Here is a 26,416-nt window from a genome sequence, read left to right on the forward strand (position 1 = left end):
TAACCGCGAAACAGAAGTTATTCGGATTCGGAGCCCACTGTAATATAATTTTTTTATGGCTTTGTTTGCTGTGTTAAACGTTTGCAGAAAAAAAAATTGGTTGTCTGTAAAGTCGGTTTACGGACGATAGTTAAACGTGACGTCATAACAAAACATTGATGAAATGATTGCATACTTTTATGAATAAAATTGAATCATTTTTATTGAATTATCACTTTTTTGTATGGATACAAAGAAGGTGTGAAATAAAATCTACAATTTAATTGATAAATTTACTTTTAATTTCACTCATTAATTAAAATATGTTTATTACTTTAACGAAGAGATTATTTTAACTATAACTTTTATATATGTTTGCTATTTAACTTCTTCCAATCTGTGTTAGAACGGTGATAGGAAAAGTAGGAAACGAATGGGAGTGTTTCAAGGATGATGTGGAGGAAAATGGCTTACCCAACACCAAGATGCAGTCAAAAATAATATATTTGCGCCACGGACTCTGCAGCAATGCTAGGAGGAACGGGTTAGCAAAGAGCAATGAAAATGTTACATTGAAATGCATGAAAACAGAATTACGCCACGGACTCGGTCGCAATGCTAGGAGGTTCAGGTTAGCAAAGAGCAATATAAAATGAGCGTAACGGGACACAGCGAAACGGGACAATGTGCGCAACGGGACATTTTTTCGTGCGTGCAGCCGGCGTTCATCGATTTATTAGAAGTTGTCACGTCAAAAAAAAAGTAAGCCACGGTTACTTACTTAATACCAATTTTAAGACTCGGTCTCACACACCATGTCATTTATTTCAGTTTTATTGCCATTGATATCATTTGCAGGCTTTTTCCTTTACTCTTGCATTTTATGTCTCGTCTGATATTATCTCTCAAAATATTTTACTCGAACGTAACTTTTAGCAGTAAAAAGTAATGCAAGTGTTCTAGCTTATGGTCACTTGCGTGACCTTGTAACAGCTCGATAAACAACTGGTGAGAAAGTACATGGAGGAGAGCTGAAGGGAATAATTTTACAGGATAATCGCTTAGTTGACAGCAATGGCAGGGGAACGAGACCGCTTACTTCCTAGGATTTTTTTCTCTAGCCGTGTAAATTGCTCAAGTCATCCTCTCAGCAGCAACGCAGACTGACTGAAAACAATTCATCTGTACCTCGAAGGCATAACACACTAAGTCCACTTTCGGGGGGAAAAAATGCACTTTTAACCGTAAACGTGACCACCTTTTGACGTGCTTTCCAGTGGCATATCACTAAAAATCTACGAGATGTCAAAAATTAACATATTTTTTAGAAGAAAATACGCATTTGTGTATATAAGGAGGCATTATTTAAAACTAGTTAGTTGTAAGGCGCCTAATGATGAATATAACAAACACTTAAATTTAATATACACGAAATTCTTATCAAAAAATCGATTTTTTTTATATTGTGCAAATAAAAAATTATTCTGATACATATGATGGATATAAAAAATTAAAAAATAATGTTTTTAATAAAGAACCCCTTGGGAAACTACATTGTGTGTTAAATGTCTCTGGTCATTCAATATTACCCCTTGCTGTGGATTCGATTTAATACACACCAGGATCGCAACCGTATTGGCAGCCTTCTACTTTATCACAGGAAAAAAAAAGCTAAACTATCGGCCTCGTCAAAATATTACGCTATTCCCCCATGCATGTTATATATTTGCGCCAATGACTCTGCAGCAATGCCAGGAGAAACAGGTTAGCAAAGAGCAATGAAAATGTTACACTGTAAGCGCATGAAAACAGAATTACTTTTTGTAATGTGTTTGAAGAAGGTACACATATTAAAATTATTTCTTTATCTCTATCTAATTCTCTAAATCTTTATCTCTCTATGTATACCTCTATATTTCTCTCTATCTCGGGGTACACATATATCTACCTCACTCTATCTCTCTCTATAGCTATATATCCCTCTATATACCTATATATATATATCACTATAGCAATGAAAATATTAAAAAATCTGTGCTTTTAATTATCTATATTTTTACCTACCACAGGTGTCACATGAGTATGTAAGACACGCGCGTATTCGAATGTAACGTTGTGCCAAAATTTCAAAGCAAACGATGAAGAACTTTCGGAGATTTTTAAGATTTTGAACGAACGAACGAACGTTTACATTTTTTACTTATATAGATTCTTTGAACTACTCTCATGGGGGGAAAAAAACACATGGTTTATGTGACATGGTGTCTTATGCCTCCGTCGCACAGATGTGTATGAATATATTTTTTCTTCTTCTCCGCCTCGCCCGAACTGCGCGTCGTCGTGACGTCACGAGCGTCGGCCGCCCGCGCTTGTAAACAAGGCAGGTGTTGCTGTCGGGAAAAGCCTACAACTCACGTAGTTTCGGTTCCCTGCAAAAATTTCCGAACATTTCCGAAGTTTTGCCTTTTTGGTACTAACGCCACTTCAGCCGCTAAATCAGAAGTTTCCAACGAAAACAAGCATGTTGTGACTGACCTAACATAACCTAACCTAACCCTTCGATTTTTTTTTTAAATTTCAATTTTTGAGAGAAATCCGAAGTTGCACGAACGTGGTAGGGAACCGAAACTACGTGAGTTGTAGGCTTCCCGTTGCTGTCCTGTCCGCCCGGCGCGGCGGTTACGCACAAGGAAGTTCCACGAGGGGTGTTGCCCGGTGGAGGGGGTAGCGGCAGGAGGGGAAGGGGAAAGAGGCGCTGCGACGAGGCAGTAGTAAGCCGAACGCCCGTCAGCGGGGCGAACAGTGGCAGCGGTCGGCGCGCGGAGAGAGACGCCGGCTAAATCCTCTTCTCCTCCAGGTTAGTGGGCCAGTGGCTGCAACCATAGAACACACCACCACACTAGTGCAACCGTTGCAGTGGAATCTCAAACCACGTCTTGTCTCGCCCGACCTGCGGCGCTATCTGTTCGGTGAGCCCGCAACTATCTGCAAAAATCTCGGTTGGGACCAGATACAGGTTTGGTAATGATTATTTAACTACATGACAGCTAACTGCTTAGTAGAAGATATTTAATGAATTTTTTTTTCATAACCTAACTAAAACTAAGTGTATTCGGGAGGGTTCTGGGTTAGGGAGAGACTCTAAGTGCGTCTCAGGCCGAAGCCTATACGCTCTAATCATGCAGGTTATGAACCATGCAGGAGAGGTAGCATGCATCATGTGCTAGGAGGGGGATTGGCCAGCCATGGCAACGTTTTAGCCATGACTAACTCCCCTCACTGATTATCCTAGACTAAAAACTAGATAAGTTGGGTCCAGGCAAAACCTGCATAGACACAGGAGAAAAAACCCTAGGGACTTGCATGCCTGGATGCAAAAATGTCATGCATTAATAACAAGCAGGTTGGTTACATGAAACTGAAGGATGGTTCCGGAAGAAGAGTTGGACAGAGTAGAAATGAACTACTAAGCAAAGGGCGGAAACTTGGACATTGCTGTCCGCATTACATTGGGTGGCGCTGGTTTTGTTTTGGGGGCGACTTTTTGTCGTTTCCAGCCAGGCTGCCAGCCACCAAGTTAATCTTTAATCTCGGTTGAGCAGAAACTGGTTTTGAATTGATAATTTAATTACACGACAGCTAACTGCTTAGTAGAAGAGATTTAATCAATGCAAAAAAACACTTAATACAGTTTTGTAATAGAAAAACAATCATTTTATATATAAATGAGTAGGAGATGCAGTATTTCTGGTATGCCTCGCCTCCAAATATGTGGCTACCAAAATAAAGTTAAATAAGTTTCACTAGTTTGTTTGCCTGATCATAAGCTGCCATCTAGCCGGCGGACCCAAAACTGCTACAAAATCTGTGTCTCAAGTCGGCAGATGAAGTTTCTCTCCCGTGGCTCCCGAAGACCACCGAGATGACCCGAACCTGCGGGCTCCAGCCGAACTGTGACCGTGTGCCGCATGGCCGAGTAATCCCGTTTCGTCGACAAAAAGAAAAAGTGACTTTTTTTATCCGTCGACTTCCGAAACTTACAAATTGTCTACTCATCCGCAGCGTTTGCTTAACCTTTGCGAGTGCTAAACGAATAAACAAATTTATTAGAAGAGATATTTTGTTAAGGTAAAAAATCTCACGCACAGAAAATTTTTTTTGTACTAATACTGCAAGAAACATATCGTAAATCTGTACAACAAACTTCTATTTTAGTACGCTTTCGAAAAAAAAAAGACAGAATATTTCTTGGTATGCTTACGAAAATAGCCACAATTTTAAATTTTGAACGGTGTTCTAAACAAACATAAAATTTTAAAACAACTGTAAATATAATCGATTATTTAAATTTTGACTTTATTTTCTTTTACCGTGCTTATTAATGTACGCAGTTATTACTGGAAAGGTACTCAGGAAACGGTTTACAAATACCTACCTAACTTAAACTCGTGTAGGTACTGGCATATAACATAACACAATGTATAAATTCCAGGGCAAGAATCCGAACCTAGTATTACTGCGAATATTTTTTGTAGCGATACTGTTGATTTCATATAAATGTAAAAATTTACAAATATCTGTAATTTTACATGAATAATTCAGTTCCGTTTATGAAAAGAAAATTTACAATTTGTAACAATTTTATTTCATAATTTATCAAATATCATTTCCAAACGTTTTTTATGTATATCGATTAGTTTAGGCTATATAAAAAAGAAAGTGTTCATGTTTCTAATTTATTGTTTCATATTCAGCGTACATGTAACTCTTGTCCTGATCTCTGACCGTGAGAGCAAGGCGCAAGTGACCGATATCTCACAAAATCAAAAACACAAATATGCAAGTGCCAGTAGCGGACGCAAGGGGGAGGTATAGGGAGGGAGATATATCCCCCTTTCCCCTGAAGTTATGAAAAAAAAGTATGCGAGATCTCGGTTAAGGCAGTGATTTATTCTGGGTGACGCTAGGTGGAACTGTTTTAAACACCTGTAACTACAAATCACACAGGAAATAACACACGTTGAGAAAAATGATGTAACAATCCAAATCCAATGTTTTTTCTCTTTATCCCCTCCCGGAAAAAAAAAATCTTGTATTCGTAACTGCCAAGTGCCTATACAACTGGAAAGCGCCCTGAAGTCAATATGCCTTTGGAGGTTAGAAAAAAGCCAATACGTGATTACTATTTTTAAATAGTTTCATGAATATCAATCAATGATAACTGCATATTCTTACTCGAATTTTCTTAGCAAAGTTATAATATAAACCTTTATACATTTTTGTGCGTTAAATTAAAAAAAAGTGTGTTTTAACAACGATTTAAAGTATATTTTAAGTAAGTGACCTCACCTAACCAACTTTTCACGTTTACAACAGCACCAAAAAAAAAGTTGCACCGACGCAGATTTTTCGTATGTTGAATGAGGATCAATGAACAGTTGGTATTCCTCGCGGAAGCAGCGCTCTTATACGTGTTCCATATCTTGCGGCGAGGAAACGCACCAATCACTGCGGTCTGCCGTATCGCTTCCTGCGGCCGAGGTGCGGGTCAGGGGCGAGGGATACCAACTGTGAGACGCCATCTTGGTTTTCAACTGTTAATCTTGTGCCGTAACAATTCCCCCCCCCCCCCCCCCCCAAAAAAAAATTTTGGCCATTTCAAAGCATCGTAGGTGTACAATTAAGTGGAGTACCTGAAGTTAACAGGGACTGGCTGGTACAGATAGTTTCCTCTGTGAAGTCATTGACGTTGAATACTGAGTTAATTCTTGGGAATGACTACAACTGTAATAATACAGTCAACAGACTCGCTGAAACTCTCTTGATGTGTGATCTATGCCATATTATGAAACGTCGAAACATTCTTACGGCGTGAACACTGTTGAAAGCGGTTCTCTTAACACACCACGGATGAAAGTGCTGCGTTCCTCGGCGTTGCCTTTTGAAGGGACGTTGGCAATGTTGATTTCCCCCAGTATTGGTTTATTAAAAAAAATATATATCTAACAACTCGCAACGTGAATTTGGCGTTGCGTTTCGTGGCGTGGAATATACGTGACTTCAAACAGTTCGCGTAAGTTTTCTCTCGCTCGTATTTTTTTACGTCAACAACTTGCATTAAAATCAAACTGCAGCTAACTGCAAAAATCTCAGGAAGTTATGGATTTCAAAATTTTGAAAGTAGAAATCGTAGCCAATAAATTGGTTACTCAAAAATTAACATTGTGTGGTACGAGCTGTAAACAAACATATGTGTATATGCTATGTAATAGCAAACCAAAAACAAAAAAAAAAAACACACACTAAAACAGGCTTCTTGTTTAGTGCCCGGCCTACATGGGCACAAATACGGTGTCAGAAAAAAACAACGCGATTTGAAAACTGCTCGAGATATCCGAGTGGCGAACGTTAACGAAAAGCATTTAAGAATACACTGAGGACGGACGAATAGTTCTGCTTTCGTATTCCGTTTAAAAACTTTTATTTTTAGGAGAGTGAAAATGGCTAAAACAAGTGTTATCAGAATAGTTTTTAGGCATGAAACCCCCGGTACAGATTCTTGAACGCACTGAAGAGACTTGAATCGCACCTTTATCTTCATTTCTTCGCCATCTAATGTTACGGTTACCTCTAAAATCTCGCAGCTGTCCTGTGCACGACGAGAAGACCGCGCGCCAGTCCAGAGGAGACATCGCGCTAGAAGCACCAGCGAGCGTTTGGCCTCGCCGACACAGATACGCCCCTGACTAGGCGAACCCCTTAAAGGAGGGAGAAGGCTTACAGGCCGTGTGTGGTGATGGATCGATCAGCCAGGACAATATCGTCATATGATCCGGAATCGAACCCGTCTCTTTAACACACCACCCAGGAAGCCCTGACAAATTCATCAAACTCAGATTGCGTGAAAAGTACGTCACAATATATAAGGCCAGTTCAGTTCTCCTTCTGAGTAAATGCCTTACAACAACAAAAAAAAAAGTTTTTCTACGGCGAACGTATTACATAATATATTACCCTTGAATCCAAAATGCACCTTACAAGTTGCAGGTAATATTTGTTGTTAAATAAGTTACATACATTTATACCAATGAAAACGTCTACATTGGAATCCATCAATACTTATTACTATTCCAGTTAGTTATGCATCCATAAATATTAAAGCATTGCCGATTTTTTTTTACTAAACCATGGTGTCCGGCATATTAAGCTCGCCGGTTCAGTTGCCAGCATTGTACGTAGTGTCGATTTCTTTCTTCAGTGCATTGGGGTCTCGTTCGAGCATATTTTGGGCCTATCAGGACGCATTGTTCGTAGAAGTTCAGTAATCCTATACGTAATACGCCTGCAGGTTCGTGTTGAATGTCGATGAGCAGCGTGCAACTTTTCGAACATTTCTACATCCGCCTGTCTAGCAGGACCGTTGAGAGCAAATAATTTTGTCGCCCCGCCCCCTCCAGAAACATCACATTTCCTAATAGATTACTTTTAAAACACCACATTTCAAAAACCAAGTTTTCTTTTTCACTGTTAACATTACCGTGTCCATAACTGCAAACGTGATCTGCGCATATCACACAACTGGTAAGATTTACAATATGTTTTATTTATCAATAGACTTGTAATTTTCGTCCTGCAAGAAAAAATAACACGAAACTCAACCCGGTCCCCTGAGATTTCTCTCTTCCCCCAACCTCCCTTGAATTATCCCTTAACGAACGGCCCTGCTCGACATTTTTATAACGTATTTACGTCATGCACATCATGTGAGCTACACCAAGCTTTTATTTTTTTTTTTTTAATATGTAACATTACGTTTTCAACCGCTTTGCAATAACAGCAGCCAATTAATTCTCAAGCATTTATGGACGTGTAGCTAACTGAAGAGGATATAAGAAGTGTTTGATGATGAATCCCGGTGTAGAGGTTTTCGCTGGTCTGTAGGGGAATTTGACTATTATAAGGTGAATTTTCACGTGTCGAAGGTCTAGAGAGCTGTTTGGAGTGGAGGGCAATGTTTCCGTGGGCACAGGACGGCGAGCTGGTGGCCTGCGCACCAGACGGCTCGTGCTGATAGTCTCGTGACTGACCTCTGACCGGCGCCCGATGTGTGTCCCAGGGGGGCGTGTCCCGAGATAAGCACGCGCACAGGGCATTACAGACGAGCCGAGCCCAGTTAGTGTTTCACTTGAATTGGCGAAGTGTTGAAATTGGTAATGGGTAGAGACAGTGGCGTAGCCAGGATTTGTGTATGGGGGGTGTTAAGAAGCATGCCGCCCCCCCCCCCCCCCCCCGTATTCGGGAAAATTTGGATTTTAAGGTGTAAAATAGTGGTATTTTAGCTGTTTTCGGTACTTAAATTTAAATATTGTAATGGTAAATTTTTTATTAATTTTTAATATGAAATTTGTTTGAGTTATGAATAAGAAATTTAATTAAATATTTAGGGCTAAGGGGGGGGGGGGGTTGAACCCCTAAAACCCCCCCTGGCTACGCCCCTGGGTAGAGACCGGAAAAATTCGCAAGTTCATTTCGCGATAGGGTTAAAATTCAAATACTTATACGTTTGCGATCCTTCTACTGTTGGCGCACGGTTCACCTGGAGGACTCTGGGCCAACGAGAGAGGCTCTAAGCCAAAGGAGTGTCTGATCACGGGTAACTCAGTCTAGACAACTCTCGAGTCAGCAGCCAATGAGCAGGGGAAATTTGCTCAAGCATGTAGAGGACTGTAGAGTCTATCCTAGAGATAATTGAAACCGCGAATTTTTCCGGTCTCTAGTAATGGGTCGAATCCCAACTCTCTCGAAACCGAATCTCGGAATTCCGATCCAAAAGAGTGCTTCGAATATACGCCTCGAATCCGAATCTAGGTATCAAGGGTCCAAAATGAAATAATGTACAAGAAAGGGGAAAAAAAATTAACTATGGTGTTGTAAATTTTAACCCTTTAAAAGTTTTATTCGTGAGCTAGGTTTCCAGAATTATTTATAAAATTACATGTTCAAAAGTTTAAAAAAAAATAGCTTGGGGAATGGTAACATGATTGGTATGAAGAAAAATATCGACCTTGTAAACTTCCCAGGTTATAAATGTTGAGAATTTTTTTATATTTTCTTTCTTTCCTTTTATTTATTTTTTAAAATCTGTTTCCTCTAATATCGAATACTTTGAATACTAAGGATTTTATGGTATTTGAGGGTTTTATTGGCCCTTCCTCAGTTCAAATACAAAAAAAAAATCACTCGTGCTTTGTTTTGCCAACTGCAGTGGGTGCATCGCGGAATAGGTTAAGGCGAAGTTTTGTGGGGTTGTAGACAGATACGACTCCCGTAAATTTATTTCAACTGTTCAGGTTGACTGAAACGCACTATATATACTAGTCGCTGTTACTACCGCGCGAGCCGTCGACTTTGAGGTCCGTCTTAAAGGTCACAGAATCCACGGAATTTTCCACTTGTTCCAACGTAGCCTATCTTTGTGCATTACTCATTTGATACCTTCGTGACCAATGATTTTTCGTGTGTCTTTGAAGGTGAACACCACATACCAATGGAGTTGCTATTTGTTGCAGAAGGCCCTTAAGTTGAAGTCACTCTGGTAAGCAGTTTGTTAGCACACAAACCGTAGCTGTGTAGAGGCTAGTGGCCAAAAAATGATTTTAAATGTTTGATAAAAATGCCATTATGAAGTGATTGTTGTTAAACAAAATGTTAGCAACATATCAACAACGTATCAAACTTCATTCTAAGAAGAAAAAAAATATTTTTTCAAAATTCAGATGGAAAAAGAGGGAGTCTCATGTACTAACAAAAAAATTAATATCGGATACACCCACTCCATTAAATTTAACCTCCATGGTCATACCAATGTTCGTTAGTGTTTCGTTTGATAGATTTACGATCTCTCGGATACAGTTCGCACAAAGAGTTCACACACATTTTTCTCAGCTTACAATAAATAGGTACTTAATGTTAGTTTGTAACACGACTTGTCCATCCAAGAAAGAAATAATAAAGTGTTTATTTTTTATTGCATTAGTTAGTTAAGTGTTCATAAAACTTACAAAGCTCTGGGAAAAGTTATAGAAAGTTATTTCATACCGTTTTACCTCTTTAGATTTTCTTCTGTGGTTATTGTTCAGCCATGTGACATGTTGTCGTAACTGCATGAATTATCGGCACACATCACGTAAATTGACAAAAAAATTTAACAGTTATGGTGAGGTCTCCAATACAAAATTTTTTTTCATTTTATCGTCACTCCTATTAGTTAAAGACTATTTCTGTAAATTTAACACTATACCTCTCTTGAATTTGATGTTCTATCATAAATATTTTTCAACAGATATTTACAAATTATGATGTAATAGCTGTGAAAAGTCACGCAAGTGACTTTCACGATTTTTTTTACACCCATTAAACCTACGACACTTAAGTAAATATGTGTTGTAAATATTTGTAAAAGAACGCATCAAATGCAAGAGATGTAGAGAGTTAAATTAACAAAATTATTCTTTAGCTATCAGTAGAAATGACGAGAACTGCTAAGGAAATGGGTGTCGTGTGGGGGTGGCTTTAGAAACGTCCATACCCGCTGACTTGGAGGCTTGGATAGCAGTTGTCGTGGGAAGCTTCTAGCGGAACCGGTGTGAAACCTTCCATCGAGTGATACGTGAGTGAGGCGTGTACCTTTCCATGGCCGGGGTGAATCTTCGAAGGTTTGCATGTGTTTCCTTCGTTGGTCCAAAAGGGCATCTTTGAAGGTGGACCGGGCCAAAAAGAGCTCCTCTGCACATAACCACAGCGAATCCTACCCACACTTCATTGTTTATTCGTGTCGCAAGCAAGCGTCAAGACGCGAGACGCGCGGCCTCCAAACGGTCGCCTTGGCGTCAGCGCCGCGTCTCGGCACGCGCGCGAAGCCAGCCAATGGCGGCACGTGAATACCAGCACGTGACCTCCGGCACGTCCGGCGGCAGGGGCGTGGTCACCGCGGACTGCTGGCTCGCGTGGGTAACTGCGGGAAGGCTCGGGAACCATCAAAGGTGGCCACGCAGAATTTTTTTTTTTTTGACGCGACAACGTCTAATAAATCGATGAACGCCGGCTGCACGCACGAAAAAGGGTCCCGTTACCCTCATTGTCCCGTTACGCTCATTGTACGCTTGCGCCGCATCTATGTCTCTTCCTCTCGATTGGAACAACAATCGATTTGACTTTTCCGAGGCACATTAAACTTGAAACACTCCCATTCGTTTCCAACTTTTCCTATCATCGTCCTATCCTTAACAGAATAACACAGATTGGAAGAAGTTAAATAGCAAACATGTATAAAAGTTATGGTTAAAATAATTTCTTCGTTAAAGTAATAGACATATTTGAATTAATGAGTGCAAATAAAAGTAAATTTATCAATTAAATTGTAGATTTCATTTCACTCCTTCTTTGTATCCATACAAAATAGTGATAATTCAATAAAATTGATTCAATTTTATTCATAAAAGTATGCAATAATTTCATCAATGTGTTGTTATGACGTTGTCACGTTAAACTTTCGTCCGTAAACCGACTTTACAGATAACCAATTTTTTACGTGAATACGTCTTTAAAATTGCTTCCATAGTGGGAGGCAATTAAAAAAAACGAATTATAACAAAATCGGGGACACAGTTTGGTGTTGCAGCTATATATCTATCATCTCCATACAAAAATTCAATTACACCACTTGATAGCTAAAGAATCAAAGAATTCGTTACGCTAAGGGAGGACTGTGACGCATCGCGTGCGGTGGAGGGGGAAGCGCCGCCATTTTGAGGTCATTTTGCTGCGTTTCGAGATTTCCATTTGGTATAACTTTTGACTCGGAAAAGCTGCGACATTCGTTTGTGTTTCAATTGTCAGCTCTCGTCAAAATCTATCAATTGCAAATATAAAAATTAGTGTAAAATAGTTGCAGTGAATATATATATATATATATATATATATATATATATATATAGTTAAAAATAAAGATTCTGAATGTTTATTGTAATTTATTTGTTACATATTAATTAAATAATATAATAATTCCTAATGTAAATAAATTATACATACGGGAACATAAAATCACTTTTATATGTATGTATATATATATAAACACTTTTTCTATCACTTATATACACAATAAATAATTTTTTTATTATATGGACCAGTATCCAATAACAATCACTAAAATATATAATTTAAAAGCACATATATAATTTTTATTTGCACCTATGTAGCCTTTTTCCATCCTGTGAAAATTTCGTTTCATGGGGCGCGCGCATCGTAAAAATTCACTCACGCCATTTTTTTTTTCACAATGAGCCTAAAGAAGTGTAACTTCAAAAATGTAAAACAATCGCGACATTGAAACCATTGTGGTATTAGGCTAAGGAGAAGGTGTCTGTTGTAAAGTTGAAGCCACTCTGGTTAGTGATATGACAAACCGTAGTTGAATAAATGCTAATGCTAGATATTTTACAGCTTGAAAGTAATCCACTAGGAAGATACGTAATGCCATTATGAAGTGAGTGTCGTTCTCATTTTGAATTCTATTGTTATCATGGCTACGATTACGCACACCCATTCATAGCTTCTTTCCTCCATGATTGAAACGTGAGCATACTAAGCTGCACTCTTTCTCTCTCTCTCTCTCTCTCTCTCTCTCTCTCTCTTTCTCTCTCTCTCTCTCTCTCTCTGCCCAGTTGTATTCTCTGTGGTGACCACAAGCTTCAGAGTGCCGTGGACAGATGGCGGACCAGTCGCGGCTCTGCGCGCGTATCCAGAAGTTACATCACATCGGGCTTTTATCCGGGTTCGTCGGCCTTCACAGGCGGAGAAAACACTATACAGCTTGTCTCATCCTTGGATTGCAGTGCGCATTCCCAATGCACAAATACTGACATCAGCGCTATCCTTGTTTCGGCGTGCTATGTTGCCAGATCGACGCCATTGAGCAAAGAAAAATTCGGGGACGCACCACAACGCCGAAATACCACAACGCCGAAATGAGAAATTAACCACAACGCCGAAATACACTAACGCCGAAAAATGTCATTGCAGGACTGCCACAAAGGTTAGGTTAGGTTAGACTAGATTAGGTTAGACTAGGTTAGGTTATGCTAGGCTATGATAGGCTAGGTTAAGTTAGTTTAGGTTATACTAGGTTAGGTTGGGTAAGGTTAGGTTTGATTGTGGTATTTTGGCGTTAAGGTACTGTGCGTATATGTTCCTTGCGTATATACATCACACTGTTATGAATCCAGATCCGTAGACAAATTTTATAATAAAATGATAAATACAAATTTAAGAATTATTAGTAAGGTATCTGTGCCGAATATGGCCCGGTTCTCAATATGGCCCAATAGTCGCCATTTTGTAGGTAATGCAGGGATCGATGTGGGAACGCCACACACTAGTCTCGGGTATGCATATACACCATCCATAGATGTTATAGTCGCACAAATGTTCGGCTGCGGATGCAATCAGCTGTGATGTTTGTTCGTGTTTATTAAATACTGCTAGTATAATACTGTTGCGGTAAGTATATAATTATATTCAATAGGAAATGAAAGTTGTAATGAATTGTAATATTGTATCGCATAGCTGTGTTACTCTATTTTCACATAATATTTCTGTTATTTAGCAATATTTACATGTCAGGAATGTGTCATTGTAAATCGAAGTATAAGTGTATGTACGCAATATGGCCCGGGCGGGCCATATTGAGAACAATCCACAGAATGTTCGTAAATTAGGAAACAATTGAAGTAAAATGCAAATTATGACTGTATGGTTGCGATATGTTTCAGATGGTGCCAGTAACCACGACAAAAAGCAGGAGAGGCAAATGGGAAGGAGAGAATCTCCGGAAATCCCTGACTGCAATTCAGCAAGGTGGAATGTCAGTTAGGAAAGCAGCTACTGAATACAAAATTCCCCGGAGGACACTGAGAAGATATGTGCAATCCAATGAACAGGTAAAGTGTACATTAGGTCGTAAGGCAACCCTAACAAAGGACCAAGAACAGGACTTGTGTGCACGGATAGGACGATTGGCAGCAGTGGGTTACCCAATGACATCGAAAGTGATCTGTCTCTGTGTGTACAAATATTGTTGTACGAATGCAATCCAGCACCAATTTTCAGATATCCAGACCTCAGCTGGGAGAAAGTGGTTACGTGTATTTCTTGCTCGGAATCCACAAATATCCACGAGAAAGGCACAGAACCTCAATCCTGCTCGAGCATTTTGAGAAGCTGCATAACGAGTTAGCTCAACTCAACATATCAAACCGGCCAGAACATATCTATAATATGGATGAGAAAGGCTGTCGTCTAAGTGTACACAAACCACCTTATGTTTTAGCTACCAAAGGTGTAAAACGAGTTCATATTGTTGCAAATGAACATGGTGAAAGTGTAATAGTGGTTGCTTGCGGAAATGCAACAGGCACAACTATTCCGCCCATGATTTTGTACAAAGGGCAGCGGATGAAACCAGAGTTTGTCGACAATCTGCCACCATCAGCAGTATGTCAAATGACACCAAAAGGCTCGATGACGACAAAATCATTTGTGAACTGGCTTCACCATTTTGCCAATCATAAAACTCCAGGTCCTTGTTTATTAACCTTTGATGGTGCAAAATGTCACCTTGACTATGAAATTGTCGAGGTAACATCACAGCACAATGTCACACTGTATTGCCTCCCATCTAACAACACACACGAACTGCAACCATTCGACAAAGCAGTATTCAGAGCCTTCGAATAATATTGGGACGATTAAGTTATTAAATATTGGAGCAATTATGGTGATCGTAGCATCACCAAACAAAGATTTGGAGTTCTCTTTTCTCCTGTGTGGGACAAGGCGACAAACCCAGCTAATGTGAAAGCAGGTTTCCGTGCCACCGGTATATACCCCTACAATCCAGATTCAATTCCATATGCAGCCTTTTCTCCAAGCTCCGTGACTGATTTTCCGATTGAAGAGCTGCAACCACAAATGGAGGAAAGACCATCAAAGTGTATCACTTGTGTGCCTGACACAGCAGAACCGAGTACGTCTAGTCGTACGTGCACAGCGATCACTTCCAAGTCTCTCAGTGCTCCACAAACTACAGTGATGGAAGAACCCGTAGGTGCCACATCTGTCGCAATTCTCAGTGATGAGGAGGATGATGTCATAATTCATAGAATTCTTGCCCAGGACTCAAGTGATGATGATAGACACGAGGAGCCGCAACAGAATGTCAATAATTCTTTTCATGAGCTACTCCCAACACCTAAAAGGAAGACAACTCGCCACATCAATAGAAAACTGGCCATCAACAGCAAGGCGGTAGTTTTAAGAAAAGAGCTATTCCCTGCACTTCGTGCAGATCCCATTCCTGGAACATCATCACAGTCGGCATCTGTGAGGTCATCTGGCTCCAAGAAGACCAGCAAAAATAGTGCTATGCCAAAAAGAAAACCCATATCCCATACTGCTGTTCGAGGCAAGACTAAACGGATAGCCACAGCGAAGAATGTTGGCGATCAACACAAACATGAGTCATGGTTTTGCGGTGTTTGTCAGGATGATCGTGTTCTTGATATGCGAAAGTGCATCAGGTGTGAAAAATACGTTCACGAAGAGTGTGTCGGGCTGACGAAACAAGACAGAGAGTCATTCCTGTGCCCTAACTGTGACACTTGAAATTGCATTCATTGGCATAAATTTTTCGTTTGTATTGTATGTCAATAATACTTATTACAATGTACAAGTAATAATGATAATAAAAAATATGGTATATTATGCTTGTTTCAGACTATTTCAACTTTCGTTTGACAAATTTGAATGTGGGCCATATTAGGAGCACCATGTTATTAATATGTCCCATTTGCACATATTTTTTCAGAATTTTTATTCGTTCCATTGAGGTGGTATAAAACTGCATATATTTTTTTTTGTTGCGCAAACATCTATTTTACACCATCCATGTGTTGTTTTAGTACTTTTATTACTGCTATGGGCATAACTGATTTTTTAACCTTAAGTGGGCCATATTCGGTACAGGTACCTTATGTTTACACTAGGTATGAAAGCTAATATTTGAATTACCATTATTGTATCACTACAATATATAATTTATAGGATCTACCCTGTACCAGACTGAGTTTTGATCAAGTACACGGATTAGGTCGGACATATAACACTCAAGTGTTCTTAAATATAATGAATGTTTAGTTAAGATGTCTATGTTTAATTATGACACCAAACAATTTTTAATTATTATTTCCTTTAAGGTTAAAATTTATTTTAATTCCTCGGCTATAGTTTAATCTCAGGGTAGCATTTCTTGAGTTCTGTCTAACGAGACTGCTGGGGGCCGAAAATGACTTGATTTCTTTCAACAGAAAAACATATTATCCAGAAAATATTTGATTCATTTTAAATTATATTTAATTGTCAGCTTTTCTTGTTAAAAATATCACCGATTTCACTTTAGACTGTTACTTATATGTATATAATTATTGAATCTTGTAGAACCCGAAAAGACATGTACCTAATAAAGTACACATACCACATCAGCAGGATGAACTTACAATACGAACATTGTTTCTTGAATGAACTCTTCGACAATTCCTTTGGTATTTCCCAACAGATAGGATTAGTAATATTATTTTCAATCTTCTCGGCATTAATTACATACATTTTCCTTTTTAGCGTCCTTAGCAACCACCTTATTTTTCATAAACAAGCCTTTCCAAAGAATAATGTACACATAGACATGGTTGTCTTTGACCGCAACCATGGAGTAACAAAAATAATTAAATGAATTACATGCACAATTTGTAAGATAACTATGCACCGTAACGGTACAGTACATTTAAGAAACACACACAAATTCATTCAATTGTTATTTCGGCGTTGTGGTACACAGCAGTTTTCTAGCTGTCGGCGTTGTGGTCAATTTTGACATTCGGCGTTATGGTATTTCGGCGTTGTGGCTAACGACCCGAAATATTCAGGTCATAACTCTGTAATCTAATGAGATTTGTTTTAAATGTATCTGAAACATTGCATATTGTAAATTCAAATTTGGAATGAGAATTTTGAAAATACGTTTCTCATGGTTTTTTTTTATCAAGAACGTCATCTGATAATATTAATTATTTATATCTAAGGATTCGAAATTGAAAGACGCCATATTGTTTTCAACGGCTATTTGCAATATTTTTTATCATTCAAAATTAACTTGTTTTTGCTCTTTCGAGTACCTATAGCACATTATTTTGTGGAATGCTTTTATTAATAGCGATGGACTGCTGCAAATAGTTTCTCCTGAAAAATAATCATTGTTTGTTTAGCACTGAATTATTTATTTTTTCGCCAGAATGACTACAACTGTGATGATACTGTCAATAGCCACATTTTTATGTCTTAAAAATCCAATAAACAGTAAATTTTCGAAATAGTAAAACCTAGGACAGTTAAAAATTATATACAAAATAAAAATTTTAGTGTTAACAAGCAGGATAGTATAAGTATGGCAACAGTGGTCAACATTTATGCAGTAGGCCCTATAACTGCGAAAACATTTTTTGGAGCGATACAGTTGTTTCCATGTAAATGTACAAATTTATAAACATCTGTAATTTTACAGGAATTTTCAGTCCCATTTACAAAAAAAATGCAGCTCATATGGTAGAGAGGTTAAGGGCATGGACTCTTGGAAGAGTACACCTTCATTAGTAGTCTAACAACCGACGTACAACCATTTACTTCCTCAGCTACTAGCCTAGAGTGAATTTCTTTGCCATCGGAAATCGAAGTGGTGGATTACACCGAAGTTTCGCTCTGCATTGCAGTGGGCATCTTCAGGGTTGAGAAACCAACCGACCTGCCACTTCGATGTGGCTCTATCTTGAAAGCCAAGATAGTCAAGGTAAAGTGCGCGGCGCATGAACGCAATCGTAAACCTCCTTGGGCGTCTAAGCGACCTCGTTATCAACTCGTAAGCTCGTGTGACAATGCCTCTCATTGTCGCCGAGAGCCGGGCAAACTCGGCGATCAGATTAGATTGTTTCTTCTTCGTTTGGAACTAATCGACTTAAAGCCGCAACGCGACAGAAACGAAGATTGACGCGAACTCGTTTGGCACGGTAGCGCTGTCAATACATGTAGTTATCCCGCACACTGTAAAATTTTTTTTTCTTCTGTAAATTGAATTGAAAAGTACAGATATTTGTAAATTTATACATTGACGTGAAAACAATAGTGTTCGCAGTAATACTGGGTTCAGATTACTACCCGGGTAATTTATTTTTGTGTTATTCCCATTACCTTCAGTAGTTAAAGTTATTTGTAAAACGTTCTTGAATAGCTCATCAGTATTAACTGCGCACATAATAAGCATGATAAGACAAAATAAAGTCAAATTGTTGAATATTCAAATCTATTTTACAATGTTTAAATTATGTTTGAATGAAACACCAATTAAAATATAAAATTATGTGCCAATTTACGTAAGGAATACTCAGTATTATCTGGAAAAACGTATTCCATACACGTAAAAATAACCATAGCCATTTGTTGTTACGATATCTTTCATGTAGTATTACAAACTATTTCTTGGGAAATGGTTTCCAAAGGATTTTTTTTGTAAATGTACAGAAAAAAATTTTCGTCGCAAAAGTGGGCTTTAGTACCCACGCCCGTTGAAAAGATAAAGGCTTTGGATCAGGGGCGAAACCAGGGGGGGGGGGGGGGGGGTGTTAGGGTTTCTAACCCCCCCTCCCTTAGCCCCAATTATTTTTTCTTATCTGAAAGCAGGTTAGCTAAAAGCCTGGGTGTCTTACTGCTATCACCGGTCACTGTACTGGAGGGGAAGAGTAAGCGAGCCCTACCGATTCTCCTTCCCTTCCCCTACCCCTGTCGCGAGCAGAAGCTATAAGGTTGTGACGCCGCGACGGGTCCCAAGCTTTCAAATATCTTACACCTATTGTATTTAACCAGCGCGGTAATTATAAGCAGGTGTTGACTGGGCTTCCAAAAGTGTAAGGATCGCTGTGTGTGTATAGAATTGAGACGACGACATGTTGTCATGTAACTCTTCAAGCTAAAACTAATTGTTTCCAGGAATAGATAGATCAGTTCTGCCGAAACCCAACCCTTTTTATTATTTTTTTTGTACTGTCGAGCTTCGAGCGTGATTTATGATTTAGAGTGGACGTAAACAAGGCACTTGGATTGATAAAAATATCTTTAATTAATTTATTACTTCATTACTCAAACAATTTTTTTATTAAAAAATTAATAATATTTTTACCATTGCAATATTTAAAGTTAAGTACCGAAAACTGCTATAATAGCACTATTTTACACCTAAAATCCAAATATTTTCGGGGGTGGACCCCTGGACTCACCCGTTTTAATAGGAGGGGGGGACCATGCATCTTAACCCCCCCCCCCCCATATACAAATCCTGGCTACGCCACTGCTTTGGCTTATAGGTAATTCATTTACCCAGGGGGATCTGAACCATCAAACCCTTCATCTTGCCATTCACTCTAATTATTCCATGTCAAAACTACTGCAATCAGTGGTACTTCACACAAATCTCATACCAGGGTATAGTTTTAATAGATTTTCATTCGAATTCCGATTATTTTCCGTATTTTTCACAGTTTATTATTAAGGCTCGGTCGCTAGGCATAATGGATATTTATTTATGTATTTATTGCTGGTTCAAGATATTTATAAAATGGGACTTAATATGTATTAGTATTTTTAAGTTTTTTTTCCCAACCAAATAGAGGACACCATTTATTATACATCTAGCGAGAAAATTTGCTAAAAAAGACACGAAATACGGTGCTTAAATGGGGGTGAAACATGCGCAGAAACGGCCTAAGGTAAAAAAAATAATGATGTTATGGCAATACAATATCGGGAAATGGCTGGTGAAGATGAATTTTAGGATCGGAACATGAAATGCAAGAGTGGTATGACGAAAAATTTGATGCGAAGCCCTCGGCTGATACACAGGATGAGAATATGAAATAACAAAAACACGATGCCTAGTCAGGGATGTATCTGTCAGGGAGGATAAGCGCAATGCTCGCTGGTGTTACCAGAGCGTTTCTCGTCGTGCATAGGGCCGGTATGAAATTTGAGCGGTAACCACAAAAATTATACGGCGGATAAATTAACATGAATGTGCAATGCAAGGCCCTTGGGTGATTTCAAGAACCTGTACTATGGGTTTAATTTTTTTTTCTGAAAATACGCGATTTAGCTTTTTTTTATTTTAAATCTTCTAAAAATACAGTCGAACCATCCATTCACCCTCGGCGCATTTTTTTAAAAAGCTTCTCGAAAACAGACGCCACTCGGATATCCCGAGCAGTGTTTCTAATGGCCTATGAAGTTCTGCTCTATGTGATAGGCGGGTCCCTGCCGGGAGTTGACCGCGAGCTATGACGTCGCCGCATAACACGAGCACACCCACACTCCATCCTTCACGCTTCTCACTCCAGTGAAGGCTGCTAGAAAGTTGGTGGACGCGGCTGGCGGACGGTGCTGGAGGAGGTGGAGGGGGGGGGGGGGACTTCAGCCTCGCCGCCGCGGCTGTAGATCTCCCAGATCTGGGACACACGCGTGCGCCGCGGCGGAGATGGGCCCTGGACCCTGGGGGGGGGGGGGGGGTGGAGGGGATAAGCACCTCGGCGACCCCGAGACACGAGGGCGCCGACACGCCGCGCCGCTCCTCGGCAGCCCAGTCGTCGACCATCACTGCACGAGTCGTCGACCCCTCTCGCGCCGTGCGTTGAACCGCCTGCACTTGTCCCTCGGCACCCATCTGCTGCTGTGTCTCTCCGCTTCCACTGCTCCTGTCTCTCGGCTTCCACTGCTCATGTCTCTCCGCTTCCACTGCTCCTGTCTCTCCGCTTCCACTGCTCCTGTCTCTCGGCTTCCACTGCTCCTGTCTCTCGGCTTCCACTGCTCCTGTCTCTAGGCTTCCACTGCTCCTGTCTCTCGGCTTCCACTGCTCCTGTCTCTCGGCTTCCACTGCTCATGTCTCTCCGCTTCCACTGCTCCTGTCTCTCCGCTTCCACTGCTCCTGTCTCTCGGCTTCCACTGCTCCTGTCTCTCGGCTTCCACTGCTCCTGTCTCTAGGCTTCCACTGCTCCTGTCTCTCGGCTTCCACTGCTCCTGTCTCTCGGCTTCCACTGCTCATGTCTCTCCGCTTCCACTGCTCCTGTCTCTCGGCTTCCACTGCTCATGTCTCTCCGCTTCCACTGCTCATGTCTCTCGGCTTCCACTGCTCCTGTCTCTCGGCTTCCACTGCTCCTGTCTCTCGGCTTCCACTGCTCCTGTCTCTCGGCTTCCACTGCTCATGTCTCTAGGCTTCCACTGCTCCTGTCTCTCCGCTTCCACTGCTCATGTCTCTAGGCTTCCACTGCTCCTGTCTCTCGGCTTCCACTGCTCCTGTCTCTCGGCTTCCACTGCTCATGTCTCTAGGCTTCCACTGCTCCTGTCTCTCCGCTTCCACTGCTCATGTCTCTAGGCTTCCACTGCTCCTGTCTCTCCGCTTCCACTGCTCATGTCTAGGCTTCCACTGCTCCTGTCTCTCGGCTTCCACTGCTCCTGTCTCTCGGCTTCCACTGCTCCTGTCTCTCCGCTTCCACTGCTCATGTCTCTAGGCTTCCACTGCTCCTGTCTCTCGGCTTCCACTGCTCCTGTCTCTCGGCTTCCACTGCTCCTGTCTCTCGGCTTCCACTGCTCCTGTCTCTCCGCTTCCACTGCTCCTGTCTCTCGGCTTCCACTGCTCCTGTCTCTCGGCTTCCACTGCTCCTGTCTCTAAGCTTCCACTGCTCCTGTCTCTCGGCTTCCATTGCTCCTGTCTCTCGGCTTCCATTGCTCCTGTCTCTCGGCTTCCACTGCTCCTGTCTCTCGGCTTCCACTGCTCATGTCTCTCGGCTTCCACTGCTCCTGTCTCTTGGCTTCCACTGCTCATGTCTCTCCGCTTCCACTGCTCCTGTCTCTCCGCTTCCACTGCTCCTGTCTCTCCGCTTCCACTGCTCATGTCTCTAGGCTTCCACTGCTCCTGTCTCTCGGCTTCCACTGCTCCTGTCTCTCGGCTTCCACTGCTCCTGTCTCTCGGCTTCCACTGCTCCTGTCTCTCGGCTTCCACTGCTCATGTCTCTCGGCTTCCACTGCTCCTGTCTCTCGGCTTCCACTGCTCCTGTCTCTCGGCTTCCACTGCTCCTGTCTCTCGGCTTCCACTGCTCCTGTCTCTCGGCAACCACTGCTCCTGTCTCTCGGCTTCCACTGCTCCTGTCTCTCCGCTTCCACTGCTCCTGTCTCTCGGCTTCCACTGCTCCTGTCTCTCGGCTTCCACTGCTCCTGTCTCTCGGCTTCCACTGCTCATGTCTTTTGGCTTCCACTGCTCCTGTCTCTCGGCTTCCACTGCTCCTGTCTCTCGGCTTCCACTGCTCATGTCTCTCGGCTTCCACTGCTCCTGTCTCTCGGCTTCCACTGCTCATGTCTCTCGGCTTCCACTGCTCCTGTCTCTCGGCTTCCACTGCTCCTGTATCTCGGCTTCCACTGCTCCTGTCTCTCCACTTCCACTGCTCCTGTCTCTCGGCTTCCACTGCTCCTGTCTCTCCGCTTCCACTGCTCCTGTCTCTCGGCTTCCACTGCTCCTGTCTCTCGGCTTCCACTGCTCCTGTCTCTCGGCTTCCACTGCTCATGTCTCTCGGCTTCCACTGCTCCTGTCTCTCGGCTTCCACTGCTCATGTCTCTCGGCTTCCACTGCTCCTGTCTCTCGGCTTCCACTGCTCATGTCTCTCGGCTTCCACTGCTCCTGTCTCTCGGCTTCCACTGCTCATGTCTCTCGGCTTCCACTGCTCCTGTCTCTCGGCTTCCACTGCTCCTGTCTCTCGGCTTCCACTGCTCCTGTTTCTCGGCTTCCACTGCTCATGTCTCTCGGCTTCCACTGCTCCTGTCTCTCGGCTTCCACTGCTCATGTCTCTCGGCTTCCACTGCTCCTGTCTCTCGGCTTCCACTGCTCCTGTCTCGGCTTCCACTGCTCCTGTCTCTCGGCTTCCACTGCTCCTGTCTCTCCGCTTCCACTGCTCCTGTCTCTCGGCTTCCACTGCTCCTGTCTCTCGGCTTCCACTGCTCATGTCTCTAGGCTTCCACTGCTCCTGTCTCTCGGCTTCCACTGCTCCTGTCTCTCGGCTTCCACTGCTCATGTCTCTCGGCTTCCACTGCTCCTGTCTCTCGGCTTCCACTGCTCCTGTCTCTCGGCTTCCACTGCTCCTGTCTCTCCGCTTCCACTGCTCCTGTCTCTCCGCTTCCACTGCTCCTGTCTCTCCGCTTCCACTGCTCCTGTCTCTCCGCTTCCACTGCTCCTGTCTCTCGGCTTCCACTGCTCCTGTCTCTCGGATGTCATCTTCTTATGTCCCTCTAGACGTTCTACTTCCGTCTCTTTTGTATGTCTTCTACTGCTGTCTCTCTAGGCTTTCATCTACTTCCATCTCTCGGCTTCCACTACTCCTGTCTCTCGGCTGTCATCTACTTCTGTCCCTCTAGACTTTCTACTTCCGTCTCTTTCGTCTGTCACATACTTCCGTCTATTTGGGCTGCAATCTACTTCCGTGTCTTTCGTTTGTCTTCTACTATTTATCTTTGAAAGATTTGTGCATTGGGAGTGCACGACTTGATGTAAGCTTTTGGACATACGCCATTGCTAAGCACATGTTATGTCTGTAGAAGAAAACTTAAGTTTTAGTTTTCTTCTACAGACATACATGTGCTTAGCAATGGCGTATGTCCAAAAACTTACATTAAGTCATGTCTTCTAATGCTGTCTCTCTAGGCTTTCATCTACTGCCGTCTCTTTCGTCTGTCATCTGCTTCTGGTCCCTCTAGGCTTTCTACTTCCGTCCCACTGGGATTTCATCTTCTTCTGCCCCTCCAGGCTTTCATCTACTTCTGTTCCTCTAGGATTTAATCTACTTTAGTTTATTTTGTTTGTCATCTACTTCTGTCTCTCGGCTTTCACCTCTCTCCACCTCTCGGCTTTCACCTACCACATCCTCGAACGTAGACACCAGTTATTTTTGTGTAGGGACAGCAATGAACTGGGTTGACGGCACCAGATAAACGGTTTTTTGCAATAAGGCGACTACAAAAAATTAAGCCATGCAATGAAAATTTAAAACATGGGAAGGAAGGGGAATCTGCGGAAGAATAGTATTAGAAACTGAAAAAAAAATTTGCGGGTTCAATGACCTCTTGGATAGACTACACAATCCTCTGCACACTAACGCAGATAGCACACGGTCATCGGCTGGGTAGCTTCGTCAATCTATGGTTGAAGGATTCTGATTGGCCCAAAAAATAAAAATATAGTAAAATTTTAATTTAATGTATTAATATTAAATAATACAATAAATACTTATTAGTACAAAGAGGACAGACCATTTTTTTTTGTATTTATTATTCAATATATTAAGATCTTATTATATAAATTATTATGTTATTATTAAATGTGTTATTATTAATTGTATATTAATGTAATATATAGATTTAATTATGTATATTATATTAAGATCTTATTATATTCGAAGATGCAGCACAAAGCTACATGCGCTTGAATCACAGCTTGTCGCGAAATGAATCCGCAAGTTTTCCCGGTGACTTAGATATTAGCAACAAACGCTACCCTGACGTAACTTCATTATTCCTTGGTGCGAGGTCTGCGCTTCAAGCAGTAGACCCCGAGCCCTGTAAGTGGCGTATCGGCGGCTATCAGCGAGCTGCTTATCGGGGCGCAACGCGTTGTGCAAGGTGCGCTCGGCTCTGTGTTTGAGCGGCACGACTTCCCGACGGTGGTGTAGACTCTCCCCAGTGCTTGGAGAAAGTCTGCAGCGTTGCCAAATTGAGCAGCTCACGAAGAGGCTTAAGTAAGCCGGCTTCCAGTCTCTAGTCATCGGCTTGCAGGCTTTCAAACAACCCGTGATCCAATAACAAAGACCCGTCAATTGAATAAAAAATGTTACAATGTAGACTGTCGCCAAATGATGAAGCGAATTTCGCGAGTCCTAAATGATGACTAGGGGCTAGAAAAAAAAATTTGCGGTGTTAACGAACTGGGTGACAGACTCCACAGTCCTGTACACGCTCGGACAGATCTCTCCTGCTGATTGGCTGCTGGCTTGTGAGACATATCAACTAGGGTAGCCTGTGATTCGACACTTCTTTTATCGAGCGTTTCTGATTGGCGTTGTGTTCTCCAGACAAAACTGCGAGCCAATGGCAGAAGCGGCGCAAAAGGAATGGAAATTGGAATTTCCAGTCTACCGTGAAATGAATTCGAGAATGTTTCCGGTCTCTAGGGATGACATGTTTAATGTAAATTTACTCGTGGGCTTTGCCGATTTCACTGCGTTGTTGGAAGCTCGAATCAATAACGTCTCGGTAGGAGCAATTATTATTTCAGCAACCTGTAACCGACTGTTTTCACGAATTTCGTGCATGATATTCTGGACTAAGCTGGTCTTACCGCGCGTCTGTCACTCGCTAATTCGCAAAGTGGAAAATCCCTCGTGTTAGTGGGAATTAACGCGAGCCTGTGGATTGGATATGTTGCTAGCGTTTCGCGACATGTGTGAGTATTCACTCAGGTGCGGGCTTAAATACTGAGAGGCGCCATCACTAGTGAACTGAAGACCGATACTGCAATACTGTAAAAGCCATATGAAGTACTCACTAAACTTGTTCCCGTAGGTTTCAGCCGAAGTATAGTATCTTCGAAACGTGCTATGAGTTGTAGTCAGGTGACAGAAAACACTTTTCCTGGTGATACTGAGGGGGGAAAAACAGTTGTTAGAATGTCTAGTTCCTGAAATCTGGTGTATTTTAATCACGGAGTCAGGTGACGGCATGCTGTGATGTAGAGTTGGTCGCTTTTTTTAACCTCGTTAACGTTATGTTGTCACGCCCAAAATATTGTGTAGATGGTGCAAGACCACGCGTGATGATGGTTAGTAAATATGAATCGGAATCTCCGTCGTTAAAACACAATTATTTCCATGAAATACAGTAATTTAAAACTGTTTCCACACTGCGCACACAAGCTACATTGCAGCTTATGTTTTGGGTGCCCAACCAACGTGCGAAAACCACGAACTGGACAAAATACGGCTTCACCCGGCTACAACGTACTCATGCAGAAGTGGCCACCGCCTGATTGTAACAACCAAGGCGAAACGTGAATAGTTAATGTGTCCAAAATAAGTCTAGGAAGTGCAAATAAAACAGTATGTCCATAAAATAATGCCCCAGTTATACGATTTGATACTGTTGGTTCAAGGTAACAATTAAAGAGTAGTAACGCAAACAGTTTTAGATAAGCACA

The 26,416-nt window shown here is 41.7% G+C and overlaps 1 protein-coding gene and 1 long non-coding RNA gene across 3 annotated transcripts in view; one reads left to right on the plus strand and one right to left on the minus strand.

Annotated features, from left to right (window-relative positions):
* Window positions 1-258: 258 nt before the first annotated feature.
* Window positions 259-5,432, minus strand: LOC134534163 (uncharacterized). Its single transcript, XR_010075447.1, has 2 exons — window positions 5,329-5,432; window positions 259-2,852 (listed from the first exon to the last, which is right to left on the minus strand). It is a non-coding gene; the product is annotated as an uncharacterized LOC134534163 (long non-coding RNA).
* The window catches only part of LOC134534161 (facilitated trehalose transporter Tret1-like), a 42,809-nt gene continuing 19,064 nt past the window's right edge, over window positions 2,672-26,416 (plus strand). The window contains exon 1 of one of the 2 annotated variants that reach the window (XM_063372299.1): window positions 2,672-2,836. The gene's annotated coding sequence lies outside the window, so the exon portion shown is untranslated. The remainder of the gene's footprint in view (window positions 2,837-26,416) is intronic. The other variant, XM_063372298.1, reaches the window with a different exon arrangement.

Source organism: Bacillus rossius, chromosome 7 (genome assembly GCF_032445375.1).
Source record: "Bacillus rossius redtenbacheri isolate Brsri chromosome 7, Brsri_v3, whole genome shotgun sequence".
Taxonomy (NCBI): Eukaryota; Metazoa; Arthropoda; class Insecta; order Phasmatodea; family Bacillidae; genus Bacillus; species Bacillus rossius.